Raw genomic sequence first — 22528 nt, 5'->3', positions numbered from 1 at the left:
CAATATTTTAGTCACGTTGCTTGGTCATTGGTTATATATTCAAGTAACATGACTAAAATAATGTTCAAATCGAGTTATCATCCTGGAAGACGAAAGGTCACACCTTGTGACCTTTGGTATTCTAGTATAAAAACTCTATTTCTACAATATTTTAGTCAAGTTACTTGTTCATTGGTTATATATTCATGTAACCTGACTAAAATAATGTTTAAATCGAGTTATCATCCTGGAAGACGAAAGGTCACACCTTGTAACCTTTCGTCTTCCGGGATAAAAAATATTTAAACAATATTTTAGTCAAGTTACTTGTTCATTGGTTATATATTCATGTAACCTGACTAAAATATTGTTTAAAACGAGTTATCATCCTGCAAGACGAAAGGTTTCACCTTGTGACCTTTCAATGGAAGACAAAAGGTCACACCTTGTAACCTTTCGTCTTCCAGGATAAAAACTCTATTTAAACAATATTTTAGTGAAGTTACTGGTTCATTGGTTATATATTCAAGTAACCTGGCAAAAATAATGGTCAAATCGAGTTATCATCCTGGAAGACGAAAGGTTTCACCTTGTGACCTTTCAATGGAAGACAAAAGGTCACACCTTGTAACCTTTCATCTTCCAGGATAAAAACTCTATTTAAACAATATTTTAGTGAAGTTACTTGTTCATTGGTTATATATTCAAGTAACCTGACTAAAATAATGTTTAAATCGAGTTATCATCCTGGAAGACGAAAGGTCACACCTTGTGACCATTCATCTTCCAGGATAAAAACTCTATTTAAACAATATTTTAGTCAAGTTACTTGTTCATTGGTTATATATTCAAGTAATCTGACTAAAATAATGTTTAAATCGAGTTATCATCCTGGAAGATGAAAGGTCAACCTTGTGACCTTTCGTCTTCTAGGATAAAAACTCTATTTAAACAATATTTTAGTCACGTTACTTGTTCATTGGTTATATATTGAAGTAACCTGACTAAAATAATGTTTAATTCGAGTTATCATCCTGGAAGACGAAACGTCACACCTTGTGACCTTTCGTCTTCCAGGATTAAAACTCTATTTAAACAATATTTTGTCACGTTGCTTGTTCATTAGTTATATATTCAAGTAACCTGACTAAAATAATGTTCAAATCGAGTTATCATCCTGGAAGACGAAAGGTCACACCTTGTGACCTTTCCTCTTCCAGGATAAAAACTCTATTTAAACAATATTTTAGTCACGTTACTTGTTCATTGGTTATATATTCAAGTAACCTGACTAAAATAATGTTTAAATCGAGTTATCATCCTGGAAGACGAAAGGTCACACCTTGTGACCTTTCATCTTCCAGGATAAAAACTCTATTTAAACAATATTTTAGTCAAGTTACTTGTTCATTGGTTATATATTCAAGTAATCTGACTAAAATAATGTTTAAATCGAGTTATCATCCTGGAAGATGAAAGGTCAACCTTGTGACCTTTCGTCTTCCAGGATAAAAACTCTATTTAAACAATATTTTAGTCACGTTACTTGTTCATTGGTTATATATTGAAGTAACCTGACTAAAATAATGTTTAATTCGAGTTATCATCCTGGAAGACGAAACGTCACACCTTGTGACCTTTCGTCTTCCAGGATTAAAACTCTATTTAAACAATATTTTGTCACGTTGCTTGTTCATTGGTTATATATTCAAGTAACCTTACTAAAATAATGTTCAAATCGAGTTATCATCCTGGAAGACGAAAGGTCACACCTTGTGACCTTTCCTCTTCCAGGATAAAAACTCTATTTAAACAATATTTTAGTCACGTTACTTGTTCATTGGTTATATATTCAAGTAACCTGACTAAAATAATGTTCAAATCGAGTTATCATCCTCGAAGACGAATGGTCACACCTTGTGACCTTTGGTCTTCCAGGATAAAAACTCTATTTAAACAATATTTTAGTCAAGTTACTTGTTCATTGGTTATATATTCAAGTAACCTGACTAAAATAATGTTTAAATCGAGTTATCATCCTGGAAGACGAAAGGTCACACCTTGTGACCATTCATCTTCCAGGATAAAAACTCTATTTAAACAATATTTTAGTCAAGTTACTTGTTCATTGGTTATATATTCAAGTAATCTGACTAAAATAATGTTTAAATCGAGTTATCATCCTGGAAGAGGAAAGGTCAACCTTGTGACCTTTCGTCTTCCAGGATAAAAACTCTATTTAAACAATATTTTAGTCACGTTACTTGTTCATTGGTTATATATTGAAGTAACCTGACTAAAATAATGTTTAATTCGAGTTATCATCCTGGAAGACGAAACGTCACACCTTGTGACCTTTCGTCTTCCAGGATTAAAACTCTATTTAAACAATATTTTGTCACGTTGCTTGTTCATTGGTTATATATTCAAGTAACCTGACTAAAATAATGTTCAAATCGAGTTATCATCCTGGAAGACGAAAGGTCACACCTTGTGACCTTTCCTCTTCCATGATAAAAACTCTATTTAAACAATATTTTAGTCACGTTACTTGTTCATTGGTTATATTTTCAAGTAACCTGACTAAAATAATGTTCAAATCGAGTTATCATCCTCGAAGACGAATGGTCACACCTTGTGACCTTTGGTCTTCCAGGATAAAAACTCTATTTAAACAATATTTTAGTCAAGTTACTTGTTCATTGGTTATATATTCAAGTAACCTGACTAAAATAATGTTTAAATCGCGTTATCATCCTGGAAGACGAAAGGTCACACCTTGTGACCTTTCGTCTTCCAGGATAAAAACTCTATTTAAACAATATTTTAGTCACGTTACTTGTTCATTGGTTATATATTCAAGTAACCTGACTAAAATAATGTTCAAATCGAGTTATCATCCTGGAAGACGAAAGGTCACACCTTGTAACCTTTCGTCTTCCGGGATAAAAACTATTTAAACAATATTTTAGTCAAGTTACTTGTTCATTGGTTATATATTCATGTATCCTGACTAAAATAATGTTTAAAACGAGTTATCATCCTGGAAGACGAAAGGTTTCACCTTGTGACCTTTCAATGGAAGACAAAAGGTCACACCTTGTAACCTTTCGTCTTCCAGGATAAAAACTCTATTTAAACAATATTTTAGTTAAGTTACTTGTTCATTGGTTATATATTCAAGTAACCTGGCAAAAATAATGGTCAAATCGAGTTATCATCCTGGAAGACGAAAGGTTTCACCTTGTGACCTTTCAATGGAAGACAAAAGGTCACACCTTGTAACCTTTCATCTTCCAGGATAAAAACTCTATTTAAACAATATTTTAGTGAAGTTACTTGTTCATTGGTTATATATTCAAGTAACCTGACTAAAATAATGTTTAAATCGAGTTATCATCCTGGAAGACGAAAGGTCACACCTTGTGACCATTCATCTTCCAGGATAAAAACTCTATTTAAACAATATTTTAGTCACGTTACTTGTTCATTGGTTATATATTCAAGTAACCTGACTAAAGAAATGTTCAAATCTAGGTATCATCCTGGAAGACGAAAGGTCACACCTTGTGACCTTCGGTCTTCCAGGATAAAAACTCTATTTCTACAATATTTTAGTCAAGTTACTTGTTCATTGGTTATATATTCAAGTAACCAGACTAAAATAATGTTTAAATCGAGTTATCATCCTGGAAGACGAAAGGTCACACCTTGTGACCAGGTCACACCTTGTGACCTTTCCTCTTCCAGGATAAAAACTCTATTTAAACAATATTTTAGTCACGTTACTTGTTCATTGGCTATATATTCAAGTAACCTGACTAAAATAATGTTCAAATCGAGTTATCATCCTGGAAGACGAAAGGTCACTCATTGTGACCTTTGGCCTTCCAGGATCAAAACTCTATTTAAACAATATTTTAGTCAAGTTACTTGTTCATTGGTTATATATTCAAGTTACCTGACAAAAATAATGTTGGAATCGAGTTATCATCCTAGAAGACGAAAGGTCACACCTTGTGACCTTTGGTCTTCCAGAATAAAAACTCTATTTAAACAATATTTTAGTCACGTTACTTGTTCATTGGTTAGATATTCAAGTAACCTGACTAAAATAAAGTTTTAATCGAGTTATCATCCTGGAAGACGAAAGGTCACACCTTGTGACCTTTCCTCTTCCAGGATAAAAACTCTATTTAAACAATATTTTAGTCACGTTACTTGTTCATTGGTTATATATTGAAGTAACCTGACTAAAATAATGTTTAATTCGAGTTATCATCCTGGAAGACTAAACGTCACACCTTGTGACCTTTCGTCTTCCACGATTAAAACTCTATTTAAACAATATTTTGTCACGTTACTTGTTCATTGGTTATATATTGAAGTAACCTGACTAAAATAATGTTTAATTCGAGTTATCATCCTGGAAGACTAAACGTCACACCTTGTGACCTTTCGTCTTCGAGAATTAAAACTCTATTTAAACATTATTTTGTCACTTTGCTTTTTCATTGGTTATATAGTCAAGTAACCTGACTAAAATAATGTTCAAATCGAGTTATCATCCTGGAAGACGAAAGGTCACACCTTGTGACCTTTGGTCTTCTAGGATAAAAACTCTATTTCTACAATATTTTAGTCAAGTTACTTGTTCATTGGTTATATATTCATGTAACCTTACTAAACTAATGTTTAAATCGAGTTATCTTCCTGGAAGACGAAAGGTCACACCTTGTAACCTTTCGTCTTCCAGGATAAAAACTATTTAAACAATATTTTAGTCAAGTTACTTGTTCATTGGTTATATATTCAAGTAATCTGACTAAAATAATGTTTAAATCGAGTTATCATCCTGGAAGATGAAAGGTCAACCTTGTGACCTTTCGTCTTCCAGGATAAAAACTCTATTTAAACAATATTTTAGTCACGTTACTTGTTCATTGGTTATATATTCAAGTAACCTGACAAAAAATAATGTTGGAATCGAGTTATCATCCTAGAAGACAAAAGGTCCCACCTTGTGACCTTTGGTCTTCCAGAATAAAAACTCTATTTAACCAACATTTTAGTCAAGTTACTTGTTCATTGGTTAGATATTCAAGAAACCTGACTAAAATAAAGTTTTAATCGAGTTATCATCCTGGAAGACGAAAGGTCACATTTGTGACCTTTCCTCTTCCATGATAAAAACTCTATTTAAACAATATTTTAGTCACGTTACTTGTTCATTGGTTATATATTGAAGTAACCTGACTAAAATAATGTTTAATTCGAGTTATCATCCTGGAAGACGAAACGTCACACCTTGTGACCTTTCGTCTTCCAGGATTAAAACTCTATTTAAACAATATTTTGTCACGTCGCTTGTTCATTGGTTATATATTCAAGTAACCTGACTAAAATAATGTTCAAATCGAGTTATCATCCTGGAAGACGATAGGTCACACCTTGTGACCATTCCTCTTCCAGGATAAAAACTCTATTTAAACAATATTTTAGTCACGTTACTTGTTCATTGGTTATATATTCAAGTAACCTGACTAAAATAATGTTCAAATCGAGTTATCATCCTCGAAGACGAATGGTCACACCTTGTGACCTTTGGTCTTCCAGGATAAAAACTCTATTTAAACAATATTTTAGTCAAGTTACTTGTTCATTGGTTATATATTCAAGTAACCTAACTAAAATAATGTTTAAATCGAGTTATCATCCTGGAAGACGAAAGGTCACACCTTGTGACCAGGTCACACCTTGTGACCTTTCCTCTTCCAGGATAAAAACTCTATTTAAACAATATTTTAGTCACGTTACTTGTTCATTGGCTATATATTCAAGTAACCTGACTAAAATAATGTTCAAATCGAGTTATCATCCTGGAAGACGAAAGGTCACTCGTTGTGACCTTTGGCCTTCCAGGATCAAAACTCTATTTAAACAATATTTTAGTCAAGTTACTTGTTCATTGGTTATATATTCAAGTTACCTGACAAAAATAATGTTGGAATTGAGTTATCATCCTAGAAGACGAAAGGTCACACCTTGTGACCTTTGGTCTTCCAGAATAAAAACTCTATTTAAACAATATTTTAGTCACGTTACTTGTTCATTGGTTAGATATTCAAGTAACCTGACTAAAATAAAGTTTTAATCGAGTTATCATCCTGGAAGACGAAAGGTCACACCTTGTGACCTTTCCTCTTCCAGGATAAAAACTCTATTTAAACAATATTTTAGTCACGTTACTTGTTCATTGGTTATATATTGAAGTAACCTGACTAAAATAATGTTTAATTCGAGTTATCATCCTGGAAGACTAAACGTCACACCTTGTGACCTTTCGTCTTCCACGATTAAAACTCTATTTAAACAATATTTTGTCACGTTGCTTGTTCATTCGTTATATATTCAAGTAACCTGACTAAATGATGAGTGCAATCTTCCAAGAATTGTTATTTTCCTCCAAATTCACGAAATTGCTGTGATAATGTGATTCAAAATGCATTAAACAGAATGGAAAATGGATATTTGGGTTAAAATAGGCAAATGGCAGAATTTTGACCCAAACAGATTTTGTGGATAAAATGGAGAAATGGAATAGAAAGAAAGGGACGCCACACTCTCTAATCTAAGAAAGTGATAAGTCTATGGGATTGAGGATCACCACAAGAAAGGATTCTTGATATGATCAAAATTGGTCCAATCCAGAACCAAAGAGCAATTGCTCAAAAACACACATAGTGTAGTTTTTCACTCAAAATAGTCTTCTTTATTCATAATTTTCGTGTCCTATATATAGGTAGGAGGGACACTTGCTGAATTACAAAGGAAAAGGCAAATAACTCTTAAAATTCCTTCAGCCAAATTAATCTATCATTATTTCCTATGGCTGAAGTAAATTAACATGAATATAAGAAATGGTTACAAGACAAATCAATAAATGAGGGTGGCTGCTCTTGATGTTCATGATTATGGACGTGATTTTGATGATGATGGTGGTTTCATATGCTGAAATGAAATGCCTTCATTGTCTCATTGAAGTCTTGTCTCTTTCTTTTTCAATTCTGCCTTCTTTCCTCCATCAGATTAAATGCTCTTAATGCTTTGTTTTTCTTTTGTCTTCAGCACTCCTTTGCACGAAATAAACACACAAAACACTCCATTTAAAGCTTTGGAAGCTTTAAAATGGATTAAACACACAAAATAACCATACTTAGTGTTTTTGGGCCAATTTTTATTCATTTTTTCATGTATTTTTTTATATGTTTCCTTCCACATGCTTAATGAGCTCTTGATCTCATCATTCTTCCCCTCTTTAAGAGGATTTGACCTCAAATCCAGACCTGCATAAAATTGAAGTGAGCTATGTAGAAATTTTTCTCCTTGTGATTTTGGGACATAATCATTTTTCCAAAGAACATGACTGTTTTCTACTTGTTGAGAAAAAACTTCTTCATTTGCTTGGTTTCCTTCATGAGTTAAAGAAGAAAGGTTAGGAGAATGCAAAATATTAGAAGAATCCCAACATTTAACTACACATACCAACTTTGATGAGGGTACTAGTGTAATAGTAGGCCAAAACTTCCTAACATTTTCCTCTTCATTTACCTTCTCACTCACCTTTTTCTCTTCTTTTTCCTTCTTGAAGTCTTTCTCATGACTTTCTTTTACAATGAGATCCTCTATTTTTTCAACATCTCTTTCATGCTTTTTATAATCATTTTGAATTTGAAGGAGCTCTTCCTCAAATGTTTTAAAAATAGCAGCAATCCCTCTCTCAATCCTTAGAGCGCTTTCTTCTTTTCTCACTCTTCTTTTCAAGATTTAATCATGACCGACCTTATCATGTGCAATAATGATTTGACAATTTTTAAATGAAAATGTGTATGTGTTGGTGTGTTGGTCATGCTTCGCTCGACGTTGTTGCTGCCATGGAAGCCCAAGTAACAAATCTCTTGTTTTGGAAGGCACCACGTCACATAGTACCTCATCTTCATATTCTCCAATTTTGAATGACAATCTCACTTGTTTGGTCACCAAAACATCAGCCATGTCTTTAAATTCTGGATCCTCAAGACTATAAAGAATATATGGATCTGGATGCTCAAGAATCGGAAGTCTCCATTTCTCCACCATTGATGTGCTTGCCATATTGATCCAGTATTTCTATCAATGAACAACTCACATACTTTATCATTCACAAGACATCTTGTAAAGAAAATATTCATTTGTTTGGCTTCCATGAAGGACCACTAAGAAAATAAAATGTTGAAACTTTTGATTTTTTTCTTCTTACTTTTCTTTTCAAAATGCTACGTTTTTTTTTCCACACTTTTTTTTTGATGATTTTTTTTTTCAAACAAAATAAAAACAAAGAGGATACAATGAAAGAAAGAAAAATGATAAATAACAACTGATTTGAACCTGAGCTCTGATTACCAAATGACGAGTGCAATCTATCAAGAATTGTTATTTTCCTCCAAATTCACGAAATTGCTGTGATAATGTGATTCAAAATGCATTAAACAGAATGGAAAATGGATATTTGGGTTAAAATAGGCAAATGGCAGAATTTTGACCCAAACAGATTTTGTGGATAAAATGGAGAAATGGAATAGAAAGAAAGGGACGCCACACTCTCTAATCTAAGAAAGTGATAAGTCTATGGGATTGAGGATCACCACAAGAAAGGATTCTTGATATGATCAAAATTGGTCCAATCCAGAACCAAAGAGCAATTGCTCAAAAACACACATAGTGTAGTTTTTCACTCAAAATAGTCTTCTTTATTCATAATTTTCGTGTCCTATATATAGGTAGGAGGGACACTTGCTGAATTACAAAGGAAAAGGCAAATAACTCTTAAAATTCCTTCAGCCAAATTAATCTATCATTATTTCCTATGGCTGAAGTAAATTAACATGAATATAAGAAATGGTTACAAGACAAATCAATAAATGAGGGTGGCTGCTCTTGATGTTCATGATTATGGACGTGATTTTGATGATGATGGTGGTTTCATATGCTGAAATGAAATGCCTTCATTGTCTCATTGAAGTCTTGTCTCTTTCTTTTTCAATTCTGCCTTCTTTCCTCCATCAGATTAAATGCTCTTAATGCTTTGTTTTTCTTTTGTCTTCAGCACTCCTTTGCACGAAATAAACACACAAAACACTCCATTTAAAGCTTTGGAAGCTTTAAAATGGATTAAACACACAAAATAACCATACTTAGTGTTTTTGGGCCAATTTTTATTCATTTTTTCATGTATTTTTTTATATGTTTCCTTCCACATGCTTAATGAGCTCTTGATCTCATCACTAAAATAATGTTCAAATCGAGTTATCATCCTGGAAGACGAAAGGTCACACCTTGTGACCTTTGGTCTTCTAGGATAAAAACTCTATTTCTACAATATTTTAGTCAAGTTACTTGTTCATTGGTTATATATTCATGTAACCTGACTAAAATAATGTTTAAATTGAGTTATCATCCTGGAAGACGAAAGGTCACACCTTGTAACCTTTCGTCTTCCGGGATAAAAACTATTTAAACAATATTTTAGTCAAGTTACTTGTTCATTGGTTATATATTCATGTAACCTGACTAAAATAATGTTTAAAACGAGTTATCATCCTGGAAGACGAAAGGTTTCACCTTGTGACCTTTCAATGGAAGACAAAAGGTCACACCTTGTAACCTTTCGTCTTCCAGGATAAAAACTCTATTTAAACAATATTTTAGTGAAGTTACTTGTTCATTGGTTATATATTCAAGTTACCTGACAAAAATAATGTTGGAATCGAGTTATCATCCTAGAAGACGAAAGGTCACACCTTGTGACCTTTGGTCTTCCAGAATAAAAACTCTATTTAAACAATATTTTAGTCATGTTACTTGTTCATTGGTTAGATATTCAAGTAACCTGACTAAAATAAAGTTTTAATCGAGTTATCATCCTGGAAGACGAAAGGTCACACCTTGTGACCTTTCCTCTTCCAGGATAAAAACTCTATTTAAACAATATTTTAGTCACGTTACTTGTTCATTGGTTATATATTGAAGTAACCTGACTAAAATAATGTTTAATTCGAGTTATCATCCTGGAAGACTAAACGTCACACCTTGTGACCTTTCGTCTTCCACGATTAAAACTCTATTTAAACAATATTTTGTCACGTTGCTTGTTCATTCGTTATATATTCAAGTAACCTGACTAAAATAATGTTCAAATCGAGTTATCATCCTGGAAGACGAAAGGTCACACCTTGTGACCTTTGGTCTTCTAGGATAAAAACTCTATTTCTACAATATTTTAGTCAAGTTACTTGTTCATTGGTTATATATTCATGTAACCTGACTAAAATAATGTTTAAATTGAGTTATCATCCTGGAAGACGAAAGGTCACACCTTGTAACCTTTCGTCTTCCGGGATAAAAACTATTTAAACAATATTTTAGTCAAGTTACTTGTTCATTGGTTATATATTCATGTAACCTGACTAAAATAATGTTTAAAACGAGTTATCATCCTGGAAGACGAAAGGTTTCACCTTGTGACCTTTCAATGGAAGACAAAAGGTCACACCTTGTAACCTTTCGTCTTCCAGGATAAAAACTCTATTTAAACAATATTTTAGTGAAGTTACTTGTTCATTGGTTATATATTCAAGTAACCTGGCAAAAATAATGGTCAAATCGAGTTATCATCCTGGAAGACGAAAGGTTTCACCTTGTGACCTTTCAATGGAAGACAAAAGGTCACACCTTGTAACCTTTCCTCTTCCAGGATAAAAACTCTATTTAAACAATATTTTAGTGAAGTTACTTGTTCATTGGTTATATATTCAAGTAACCTGACTAAAATAATGTTTAAATCGAGTTATCATCCTGGAAGACGAAAGGTCACACCTTGTGACCATTCATCTTCCAGGATAAAAACTCTATTTAAACAATATTTTAGTCACGTTACTTGTTCATTGGTTATATATTCAAGTAACCTGACTAAAATAATGTTCAAATCTAGGTATCATCCTGGAAGACGAAAGGTCACACCTTGTGACCTTCGGTCTTCCAGGATAAAAACTCTATTTAAACAATATTTTAGTCACGTTACTTGTTCATTGGTTATATATTCAAGTAACCTGACTAAAATAATGTTTAAATCGAGTTATCATCCTGGAAGACGAAAGGTCACACCTTGTGACCAGGTCACACCTTGTGACCTTTCCTCTTCCAGGATAAAAACTCTATTTAAACAATATTTTAGTCACGTTACTTGTTCATTGGCTATATATTCAAGTAACCTGACTAAAATAATGTTCAGATCGAGTTATCATCCTGGAAGACGAAAGGTCACTCGTTGTGACCTTTGGCCTTCCAAGATCAAAACTCTATTTAAACAATGTTTTAGTCAAGTTACTTGTTCATTGGTTATATATTCAAGTTACCTGACAAAAATAATGTTGGAATCGAGTTATCATCCTAGAAGACGAAAGGTCACACCTTGTGACCTTTGGTCTTCCAGAATAAAAATTCTATTTAAACAATATTTTAGTCACGTTACTTGTTCATTGGTTAGATATTCAAGTAACCTGACTAAAATAAAGTTTTAATCGAGTTATCATCCTGGAAGACGAAAGGTCACACCTTGTAACCTTTCCTCTTCCAGGATAAAAACTCTATTTAAACAATATTTTAGTCATGTTACTTGTTCATTGGTTATATATTGAAGTAACCTGACTAAAATAATGTTTAATTCGAGTTATCATCCTGGAAGACTAAACGTCACACCTTGTGACCTTTCGTCTTCGAGGATTAAAACTCTATTTAAACATTATTTTGTCACGTTGCTTGTTCATTGGTTATATATTCAAGTAACCTGACTAAAATAATGTTCAAATCGAGTTATCATCCTGGAAGACGAAAGGTCACTCGTTGTGACCTTTGGCCTTCCAGGATCAAAACTCTATTTAAACAATATTTTAGTCAAGTTACTTGTTCATTGGTTTATATTCAAGTTACCTGACAAAAATAATGTTGGAATCGAGTTATCATCCTAGAAGACGAAAGGTCACACCTTGTGACCTTTGGTCTTCCAGAATAAAAATCTATTTAAACAATATTTTAGTCAAGTTACTTGTTCATTGGTTATATATTCATGTAACCTGACTAAAATAATGTTTAAATTGAGTTATCATCCTGGAAGACGAAAGGTCACACCTTGTAACCTTTCGTCTTCCAGGATAAAAACTCTATTTAAACAATATTTTAGTCATGTTACTTGTTCATTGGTTATATATTGAAGTAACCTGACTAAAATAGTGTTTAATTCGTGTTATCATCCTGGAAGACTAAACGTCACACCTTGTGACCTTTCGTCTTCGAGGATTAAAACTCTATTTAAACATTATTTTGTCACGTTGCTTGTTCATTGGTTATATATTCAAGTAACCTGACTAAAATAATGTTCAAATCGAGTTATCATCCTGGAAGACGAAAGGTCACTCGTTGTGACGTTTGGCCTTCCAGGATCAAAACTCTATTTAAACAATATTTTAGTCAAGTTACTTGTTCATTGGTTATATATTCAAGTTACCTGACAAAAATAATGTTGGAATCGAGTTATCATCCTAGAAGACGAAAGGTCACACCTTGTGACCTTTGGTCTTCCAGAATAAAAATCTATTTAAACAATATTTTAGTCATGTTACTTGTTCATTGGTTAGATATTCAAGTAACCTGACTAAAATAAAGTTTTAATCGAGTTATCATCCTGGAAGACGAAAGGTCACACCTTGTGACCTTTCCTCTTCCAGGATAAAAACTCTATTTAAACAATATTTTAGTCATGTTACTTGTTCATTGGTTATATATTGAAGTAACCTAACTAAAATAATGTTTAATTCGAGTTATCATCCTGGAAGACTAAACGTCACACCTTGTGACCTTTCGTCTTCCACGATTAAAACTCTATTTAAACAATATTTTGTCACGTTGCTTGTTCATTGGTTATATATTCAAGTAACCTGACTAAAATAATGTTCAAATCGAATTATCATCCTGGAAGACGAAAGGTCACACCTTGTGACCTTTGGTCTTCTAGGATAAAAACTCTATTTCTACAATATTTTAGTCAAGTTACTTGTTCATTGGTTATATATTCATGTAACCTGACTAAAATAATGTTTAAATCGAGTTATCATCCTAGAAGATGAAAGGTCACACCTTGTAACCTTTCGTCTTCCGGGATAAAAACTATTTAAACAATATTTTAGTCAAGTTACTTGTTCATTGGTTATATATTCATGTAACCTGACTAAAATAATGTTTAAAACGAGTTATCATCCTGGAAGACGAAAGGTCACTCGTTGTGACCTTTGGCCATCCAGGATCAAAACTCTATTTAAACAATATTTTAGTCAAGTTACTTGTTCATTGGTTTATATTCAAGTTACCTGACAAAAATAATGTTGGAATCGAGTTATCATCCTAGAAGACGAAAGGTCACACCTTGTGACCTTTGGTCTTCCAGAATAAAAATCTATTTAAACAATATTTTAGTCAAGTTACTTGTTCATTGGTTATATATTCATGTAACCTGACTAAAATAATGTTTAAATTGAGTTATCATCCTGGAAGACGAAAGGTCACACCTTGTAACCTTTCGTCTTCCAGGATAAAAACTCTATTTAAACAATATTTTAGTCATGTTACTTGTTCATTGGTTATATATTGAAGTAACCTGACTAAAATAATGTTTAATTCGAGTTATCATCCTGGAAGACTAAACGTCACACCTTGTGACCTTTCGTCTTCGAGGATTAAAACTCTATTTAAACATTATTTTGTCACGTTGCTTGTTCATTGGTTATATATTCAAGTAACCTGACTAAAATAATGTTCAAATCGAGTTATCATCCTGGAAGACGAAAGGTCACTCGTTGTGACGTTTGGCCTTCCAGGATCAAAACTCTATTTAAACAATATTTTAGTCAAGTTACTTGTTCATTGGTTATATATTCAAGTTACCTGACAAAAATAATGTTGGAATCGAGTTATCATCCTAGAAGACGAAAGGTCACACCTTGTGACCTTTGGTCTTCCAGAATAAAAATCTATTTAAACAATATTTTAGTCATGTTACTTGTTCATTGGTTAGATATTCAAGTAACCTGACTAAAATAAAGTTTTAATCGAGTTATCATCCTGGAAGACGAAAGGTCACACCTTGTGACCTTTCCTCTTCCAGGATAAAAACTCTATTTAAACAATATTTTAGTCACGTTACTTGTTCATTGGTTATATATTGAAGTAACCTAACTAAAATAATGTTTAATTCGAGATATCATCCTGGAAGACTAAACGTCACACCTTGTGACCTTTCGTCTTCCACGATTAAAACTCTATTTAAACAATATTTTGTCACGTTGCTTGTTCATTGGTTATATATTCAAGTAACCTGACTAAAATAATGTTCAAATCGAATTATCATCCTGGAAGACGAAAGGTCACACCTTGTGACCTTTGGTCTTCTAGGATAAAAACTCTATTTCTACAATATTTTAGTCAAGTTACTTGTTCATTGGTTATATATTCATGTAACCTGACTAAAATAATGTTTAAATCGAGTTATCATCCTAGAAGATGAAAGGTCACACCTTGTAACCTTTCGTCTTCCGGGATAAAAACTATTTAAACAATATTTTAGTCAAGTTACTTGTTCATTGGTTATATATTCATGTAACCTGACTAAAATAATGTTTAAAACGAGTTATCATCCTGGAAGACGAAAGGTTTCACCTTGTGACCTTTCAATGGAAGACAAAAGGTCACACCTTGTAACCTTTCGTCTTCCAGGATAAAAACTCTATTTAAACGATATTTTAGTGAAGTTACTTGTTCATTGGTTATATATTCAAGTAACCTGGCAAAAATAATGGTCAAATCGAGTTATCATCCTGGAAGACGAAAGGTTTCACCTTGTGACCTTTCAATGGAAGACAAAAGGTCACACCATGTAACCTTTCATCTTCCAGGATAAAAACACTATTTAAACAATATTTTAGTGAAGTTACTTGTTCATTGGTTATATATTCAAGTAACCTGACTAAAATAATGTTTAAATCGAGTTATCATCCTGGAAGACGAAAGGTCACACCTTGTGACCATTCATCTTCCAGGATAAAAACTCTATTTAAACAATATTTTAGTCACGTTACTTGCTCATTAGTTATATATTCAAGTAACCTGACTAAAATAATGTTCAAATCTAGGTATCATCCTGGAAGACGAAAGGTCACACCTTGTGACCTTCGGTCTTCCAGGATAAAAACTCTATTTCTACAATATTTTAGTCAAGTTACTTGTTCATTGGCTATATATTCAAGTAACCTGACTAAAATAATGTTTAAATTGAATTATCATCCTGGAAGACGAAAGGTCACACCTTGTGACCAGGTCACACCTTGTGACCTTTCCTCTTCCAGGATAAAAACTCTATTGAAACAATATTTTAGTCACGTTACTTGTTCATTGGCTATATATTCAAGTAACCTGACTAAAATAATGTTCAAATCGAGTTATCATCCTGGAAGACGAAAGGTCACTCGTTGTGACCTTTGGCCTTCCAGGATCAAAACTCTATTTAAACAATATTTTAGTCAAGTTACTTGTTCATTGGTTATATATTCAAGTTACCTGACAAAAATAATGTTGGAATCGAGTTATCATCCTAGAAGACGAAAGGTCACACCTTGTGACCTTTGGTCTTCCAGAATAAAAACTCTATTTAAACAATATTTTAGTCACGTTACTTGTTCATTGGTTAGATATTCAAGTAACCTGACTAAAATAAAGTTTTAATCGAGTTATCATCCTGGAAGACGAAAGGTCACACCTTGTGACCTTTCCTCTTCCAGGATAAAAACTCTATTTAAACAATATTTTAGTCACGTTACTTGTTCATTGGTTATATATTGAAGTAACCTGACTAAAATAATGTTTAATTCGAGTTATCATCCTGGAAGACTAAACGTCACACCTTGTGACCTTTCGTCTTCGAGGATTAAAACTCTATCTAAACATTATTTTGTCACGTTGCTTGTTCATTGGTTATATATTCAAGTAACCTGACTAAAATAATGTTCAAATCGAGTTATCATCCTGGAAGACGAAAGGTCACACCTTGTGACCTTTGGTCTTCTAGGATAAAAACTCTATTTCTACAATATTTTAGTCAAGTTACTTGTTCATTGGTTATATATTCATGTAACCTGACTAAACTAATGTTTAAATCGAGTTATCTTCCTGGAAGACGAAAGGTCACACCTTGTAACCTTTAGTCTTCCAGGATAAAAACTATTTAAATAATATTTTAGTCAAGTTACTTGTTCATTGGTTATATATTCATGTAACCTGACTAAAATAATGTTTAAAACGAGTTATCATCGTCGAAGACGAAAGGTATCACCTTGTGACCTTTCACTGGAAGACAAAAGGTCACACCTTGTAACCTTTCGTCTTCCAGGATAAAAACTCTATTTAAACAATATTTTAGTCAAGTTACTTGTTCATTGGTTATATATTCAAGTAATCTGACTAAAATAATGTTTAAATCGAGTTATCATCCTGGAAGATGAAAGGTCAACCTTGTGACCTTTCGTCTTCCAGGATAAAAACTCTATTTAAACAATATTTTAGTCACGTTACTTGTTCATTGGTTATATTTTCAAGTAACCTGACAAAAAATAATGTTGGAATCGAGTTATCATCCTAGAAGACGAAAGGTCCCACCTTGTGACCTTTGGTCTTCCAGAATAAAAACTCTATTTAACCAATATTTTAGTCAAGTTACTTGTTCATTGGTTAGATATTCAAGAAACCTGACTAAAATAAAGTTTTAATCGAGTTATCATCCTGGAAGACGAAAGGTCACATTTGTGACCTTTCCTCTTCCATGATAAAAACTCTATTTAAACAATATTTTAGTCACGTTACTTGTTCATTGGTTATATATTGAAGTAACCTGACTAAAATAATGTTTAATTCGAGTTATCATCCTGGAAGACGAAACGTCACACCTTGTGACCTTTCGTCTTCCAGGATTAAAACTCTATTTAAAGAATATTTTGTCACGTTGCTTGTTCATTGGTTATATATTCAAGTAACCTGACTAAAATAATGTTCAAATCGAGTTATCATCCTGGAAGACGAAAGGTCACACCTTGTGACCTTTCCTCTTCCAGGATAAAAACTCTATTTAAACAATATTTTAGTCACGTTACTTGTTCATTGGTTATATATTCAAGTAACCTGATTAAAATAATGTTCAAATCGAGTTATCATCCTCAAAGACGAATGGTCACACCTTGTGACCTTTGGTCTTCCAGGATAAAAACTCTATTTAAACAATATTTTAGTCAAGTTACTTGTTCATTAGTTATATATTCAAGTAACCTGACTAAAATAATGTTTAAATCGAGTTATCATCCTGGAAGACGAAAGGTCACACCTTGTGACCAGGTCACACCTTGTGACCTTTCCTCTTCCAGGATAAAAACTCAATTTAAACAATATTTTAGTCACGTTACTTGTTCATTGGCTATATATTCAAGTAACCTGACTAAAATAATGTTCAAATCGAGTTATCATCCTGGAAGACGAAAGGTCACTCGTTGTGACCTTTGGCCTTCCAGGATCAAAACTCTATTTAAACAATATTTTAGTCAAGTTACTTGTTCATTGGTTATATATTCAAGTAATCTGACTAAAATAATGTTCAAATCGAGTTATCATCCTGGAAGACGAAAGGTCACACCTTGTGACCTTTCCTCTTCCAGGATAAAAACTCTATTTAAACAATATTTTAGTCACGTTACTTGTTCATTGGTTATATATTCAAGTAACCTGACTAAAATAATGTTCAAATCGAGTTATCATCCTGGAAGACGAAAGGTCACACCTTGTGACCTTTCCTCTTCCAGGATAAAAACTCTATTTAAACAATATTTTAGTCACGTTACTTGTTCATTGGTTATATATTCAAGTAACCTGACTAAAATAATGTTCAAATCGAGTTATCATCCTCGAAGACGAATGGTCACACCTTGTGACCTTTGGTCTTCCAGGGTAAAAACTCTATTTAAACAATATTTTAGTCAAGTTACTTGTTCATTGGTTATATATTCAAGTAACCTGACTAAAATAATGTTTAAATCGAGTTATCATCCTGGAAGACGAAAGGTCACACCTTGTGACCAGGTCACACCTTGTGACCTTTCCTCTTCCAGGATAAAAACTCAATTTAAACAATATTTTAGTCACGTTACTTGTTCATTGGCTATATATTCAAGTAACCTGACTAAAATAATGTTCAAATCGAGTTATCATCCTGGAAGACGAAAGGTCACTCGTTGTGACCTTTGGCCTTCCAGGATCAAAACTCTATTTAAACAATATTTTAGTCAAGTTACTTGTTCATTGGTTATATATTCAAGTAATCTGACTAAAATAATGTTCAAATCGAGTTATCATCCTGGAAGACGAAAGGTCACACCTTGTGACCTTTCCTCTTCCAGGATAAAAACTCTATTTAAACAATATTTTAGTCACGTTACTTGTTCATTGGTTATATATTCAAGTAACCTGACTAAAATAATGTTCAAATCGAGTTATCATCCTGGAAGACGAAAGGTCACACCTTGTGACCTTTCCTCTTCCAGGATAAAAACTCTATTTAAACAATATTTTAGTCACGTTACTTGTTCATTGGTTATATATTCAAGTAACCTGACTAAAATAATGTTCAAATCGAGTTATCATCCTCGAAGACGAATGGTCACACCTTGTGACCTTTGGTCTTCCAGGATAAAAACTCTATTTAAACAATATTTTAGTCACGTTACTTGTTCATTGGTTATATATTCAAGTAACCTGACTAAAATAATGTTCAAATCGAGTTATCATCCTGGAAGACGAAAGGTCACACCTTGTGACCTTTCCTCTTCCAGGATAAAAACTCTATTTAAACAATATTTTAGTCAAGTTACTTGTTCATTGGTTATATATTCAAGTAACCTGACTAAAATAATGTTCAAATCGAGTTATCATCCTGGAAGACGAAAGGTCACACCTTGTGACCTTTCCTCTTCCAGGATAAAAACTCTATTTAAACAATATTTTAGTCAAGTTACTTGTTCATTGGTTATATATTCAAGTAACCTGACTAAAATAATGTTTAAATCGAGTTATCATCCTGGAAGATGAAAGGTCACACCTTGTGACCAGGTCACACCTTGTGACCTTTCCTCTTCCAGGATAAAAACTCAATTTAAACAATATTTTAGTCACGTTACTTGTTCATTGGCTATATATTCAAGTAACCTGACTAAAATAATGTTCAAATCGAGTTATCATCCTGGAAGACGAAAGGTCACTCGTTGTGACCTTTGGCCTTCCAGGATCAAAACTCTATTTAAACAATATTTTAGTCAAGTTACTTGTTCATTGGTTATATATTCAAGTAATCTGACTAAAATAATGTTTAAATCGAGTTATCATCCTGGAAGATGAAAGGTCAACCTTGTGACCTTTCGTCTTCCAGAATAAAAACTCTATTTAAACAATATTTTAGTCACGTTACTTGTTCATTGGTTATATATTGAAGTAACCTGACTAAAATAATGTTTAATTCGAGTTATCATCCTGGAAGACGAAACGTCACACCTTGTGACCTTTCGTCTTCCAGGATAAAAACTCTATTTAAACAATATTTTAGTCACGTTACTTGTTCATTGGTTATATATTCAAGTAACCTGACTAAAATAATGTTCAAATCGAGTTATCATCCTGGAAGACGAAAGGTCACACCTTGTGACCTTTCCTCTTCCAGGATAAAAACTCTATTTAAACAATATTTTAGTCACGTTACTTGTTCATTGGTTATATATTCAAGTAACCTGACTAAAATAATGTTCAAATCGAGTTATCATCCTCGAAGACGAATGGTCACACCTTGTGACCTTTGGTCTTCCAGGGTAAAAACTCTATTTAAACAATATTTTAGTCAAGTTACTTGTTCATTGGTTATATATTCAAGTAACCTGACTAAAATAATGTTTAAATCGAGTTATCATCCTGGAAGACGAAAGGTCACACCTTGTGACCAGGTCACACCTTGTGACCTTTCCTCTTCCAGGATAAAAACTCAATTTAAACAATATTTTAGTCACGTTACTTGTTCATTGGCTATATATTCAAGTAACCTGACTAAAATAATGTTCAAATCGAGTTATCATCCTGGAAGACGAAAGGTCACTCGTTGTGACCTTTGGCCTTCCAGGATCAAAACTCTATTTAAACAATATTTTAGTCAAGTTACTTGTTCATTGGTTATATATTCAAGTAATCTGACTAAAATAATGTTCAAATCGAGTTATCATCCTGGAAGACGAAAGGTCACACCTTGTGACCTTTCCTCTTCCAGGATAAAAACTCTATTTAAACAATATTTTAGTCACGTTACTTGTTCATTGGTTATATATTCAAGTAACCTGACTAAAATAATGTTCAAATCGAGTTATCATCCTGGAAGACGAAAGGTCACACCTTGTGACCTTTCCTCTTCCAGGATAAAAACTCTATTTAAACAATATTTTAGTCACGTTACTTGTTCATTGGTTATATATTCAAGTAACCTGACTAAAATAATGTTCAAATCGAGTTATCATCCTCGAAGACGAATGGTCACACCTTGTGACCTTTGGTCTTCCAGGATAAAAACTCTATTTAAACAATATTTTAGTCACGTTACTTGTTCATTGGTTATATATTCAAGTAACCTGACTAAAATAATGTTCAAATCGAGTTATCATCCTGGAAGACGAAAGGTCACACCTTGTGACCTTTCCTCTTCCAGGATAAAAACTCTATTTAAACAATATTTTAGTCAAGTTACTTGTTCATTGGTTATATATTCAAGTAACCTGACTAAAATAATGTTCAAATCGAGTTATCATCCTGGAAGACGAAAGGTCACACCTTGTGACCTTTCCTCTTCCAGGATAAAAACTCTATTTAAACAATATTTTAGTCAAGTTACTTGTTCATTGGTTATATATTCAAGTAACCTGACTAAAATAATGTTTAAATCGAGTTATCATCCTGGAAGATGAAAGGTCACACCTTGTGACCAGGTCACACCTTGTGACCTTTCCTCTTCCAGGATAAAAACTCAATTTAAACAATATTTTAGTCACGTTACTTGTTCATTGGCTATATATTCAAGTAACCTGACTAAAATAATGTTCAAATCGAGTTATCATCCTGGAAGACGAAAGGTCACTCGTTGTGACCTTTGGCCTTCCAGGATCAAAACTCTATTTAAACAATATTTTAGTCAAGTTACTTGTTCATTGGTTATATATTCAAGTAATCTGACTAAAATAATGTTTAAATCGAGTTATCATCCTGGAAGATGAAAGGTCAACCTTGTGACCTTTCGTCTTCCAGAATAAAAACTCTATTTAAACAATATTTTAGTCACGTTACTTGTTCATTGGTTATATATTGAAGTAACCTGACTAAAATAATGTTTAATTCGAGTTATCATCCTGGAAGACGAAACGTCACACCTTGTGACCTTTCGTCTTCCAGGATAAAAACTCTATTTAAACAATATTTTAGTCACGTTACTTGTTCATTGGTTATATATTCAAGTAACCTGACTAAAATAATGTTCAAATCGAGTTATCATCCTGGAAGACGAAAGGTCACACCTTGTGACCTTTCCTCTTCCAGGATAAAAACTCTATTTAAACAATATTTTAGTCACGTTACTTGTTCATTGGTTATATATTCAAGTAACCTGACTAAAATAATGTTCAAATCGAGTTATCATCCTCGAAGACGAATGGTCACACCTTGTGACCTTTGGTCTTCCAGGGTAAAAACTCTATTTAAACAATATTCACTACACCATTTGTTGTCTCTGGCAACACTTTTTTAGGGGACATGTAAAAATTGTCCCCTAAAAGTGTCTAAGGCAACGATTTATGAGTGTTTCCAAAAATATTTTCGCAACCCCTGAAAAACGTCCCCTAAAATACTTTTGGGGACGATTTTGGAGCGTTACACTATTATTTCTTTGGTGACAACCATTAATTGTCCCCTTAGATACCTTTGGAGACGATTTTGGAGTGTTACACTATTATTTCTTTGGTGACAACCATTAATTGTCCCCTTAGATACTTTTGGGGACAATTTTAGATTGTTGCATAAAAATTTCACCAACATAAAATTTTTGGTGGCAATCATCCCTCCAAGCCTTTTTACCTAAAAAAAAGGGAAAATTGACACAACTAGGAGTTGAACACAAAAAAATTGACACAACTAAGAGTTGAACACAACCTGTAGGATAGACAAGGCATTCTTTAACCAACCCACCACGTACTTTTTTTTGGTAAAATTTACTTTTTCTATATTATATTTAACTATTCCACCATGAAAACACAACCACTATGCTCACATCATTCAAGTGGTTAATTTA

Source organism: Medicago sativa, chromosome 1, assembly GCF_051527215.1.
Source record: "Medicago sativa cultivar Bolivia chromosome 1, Bolivia_mono, whole genome shotgun sequence".
In the NCBI taxonomy this organism is placed as follows: Eukaryota; Viridiplantae; Streptophyta; class Magnoliopsida; order Fabales; family Fabaceae; genus Medicago; species Medicago sativa.
Note: the sequence above shows the minus strand (reverse complement) of the source record.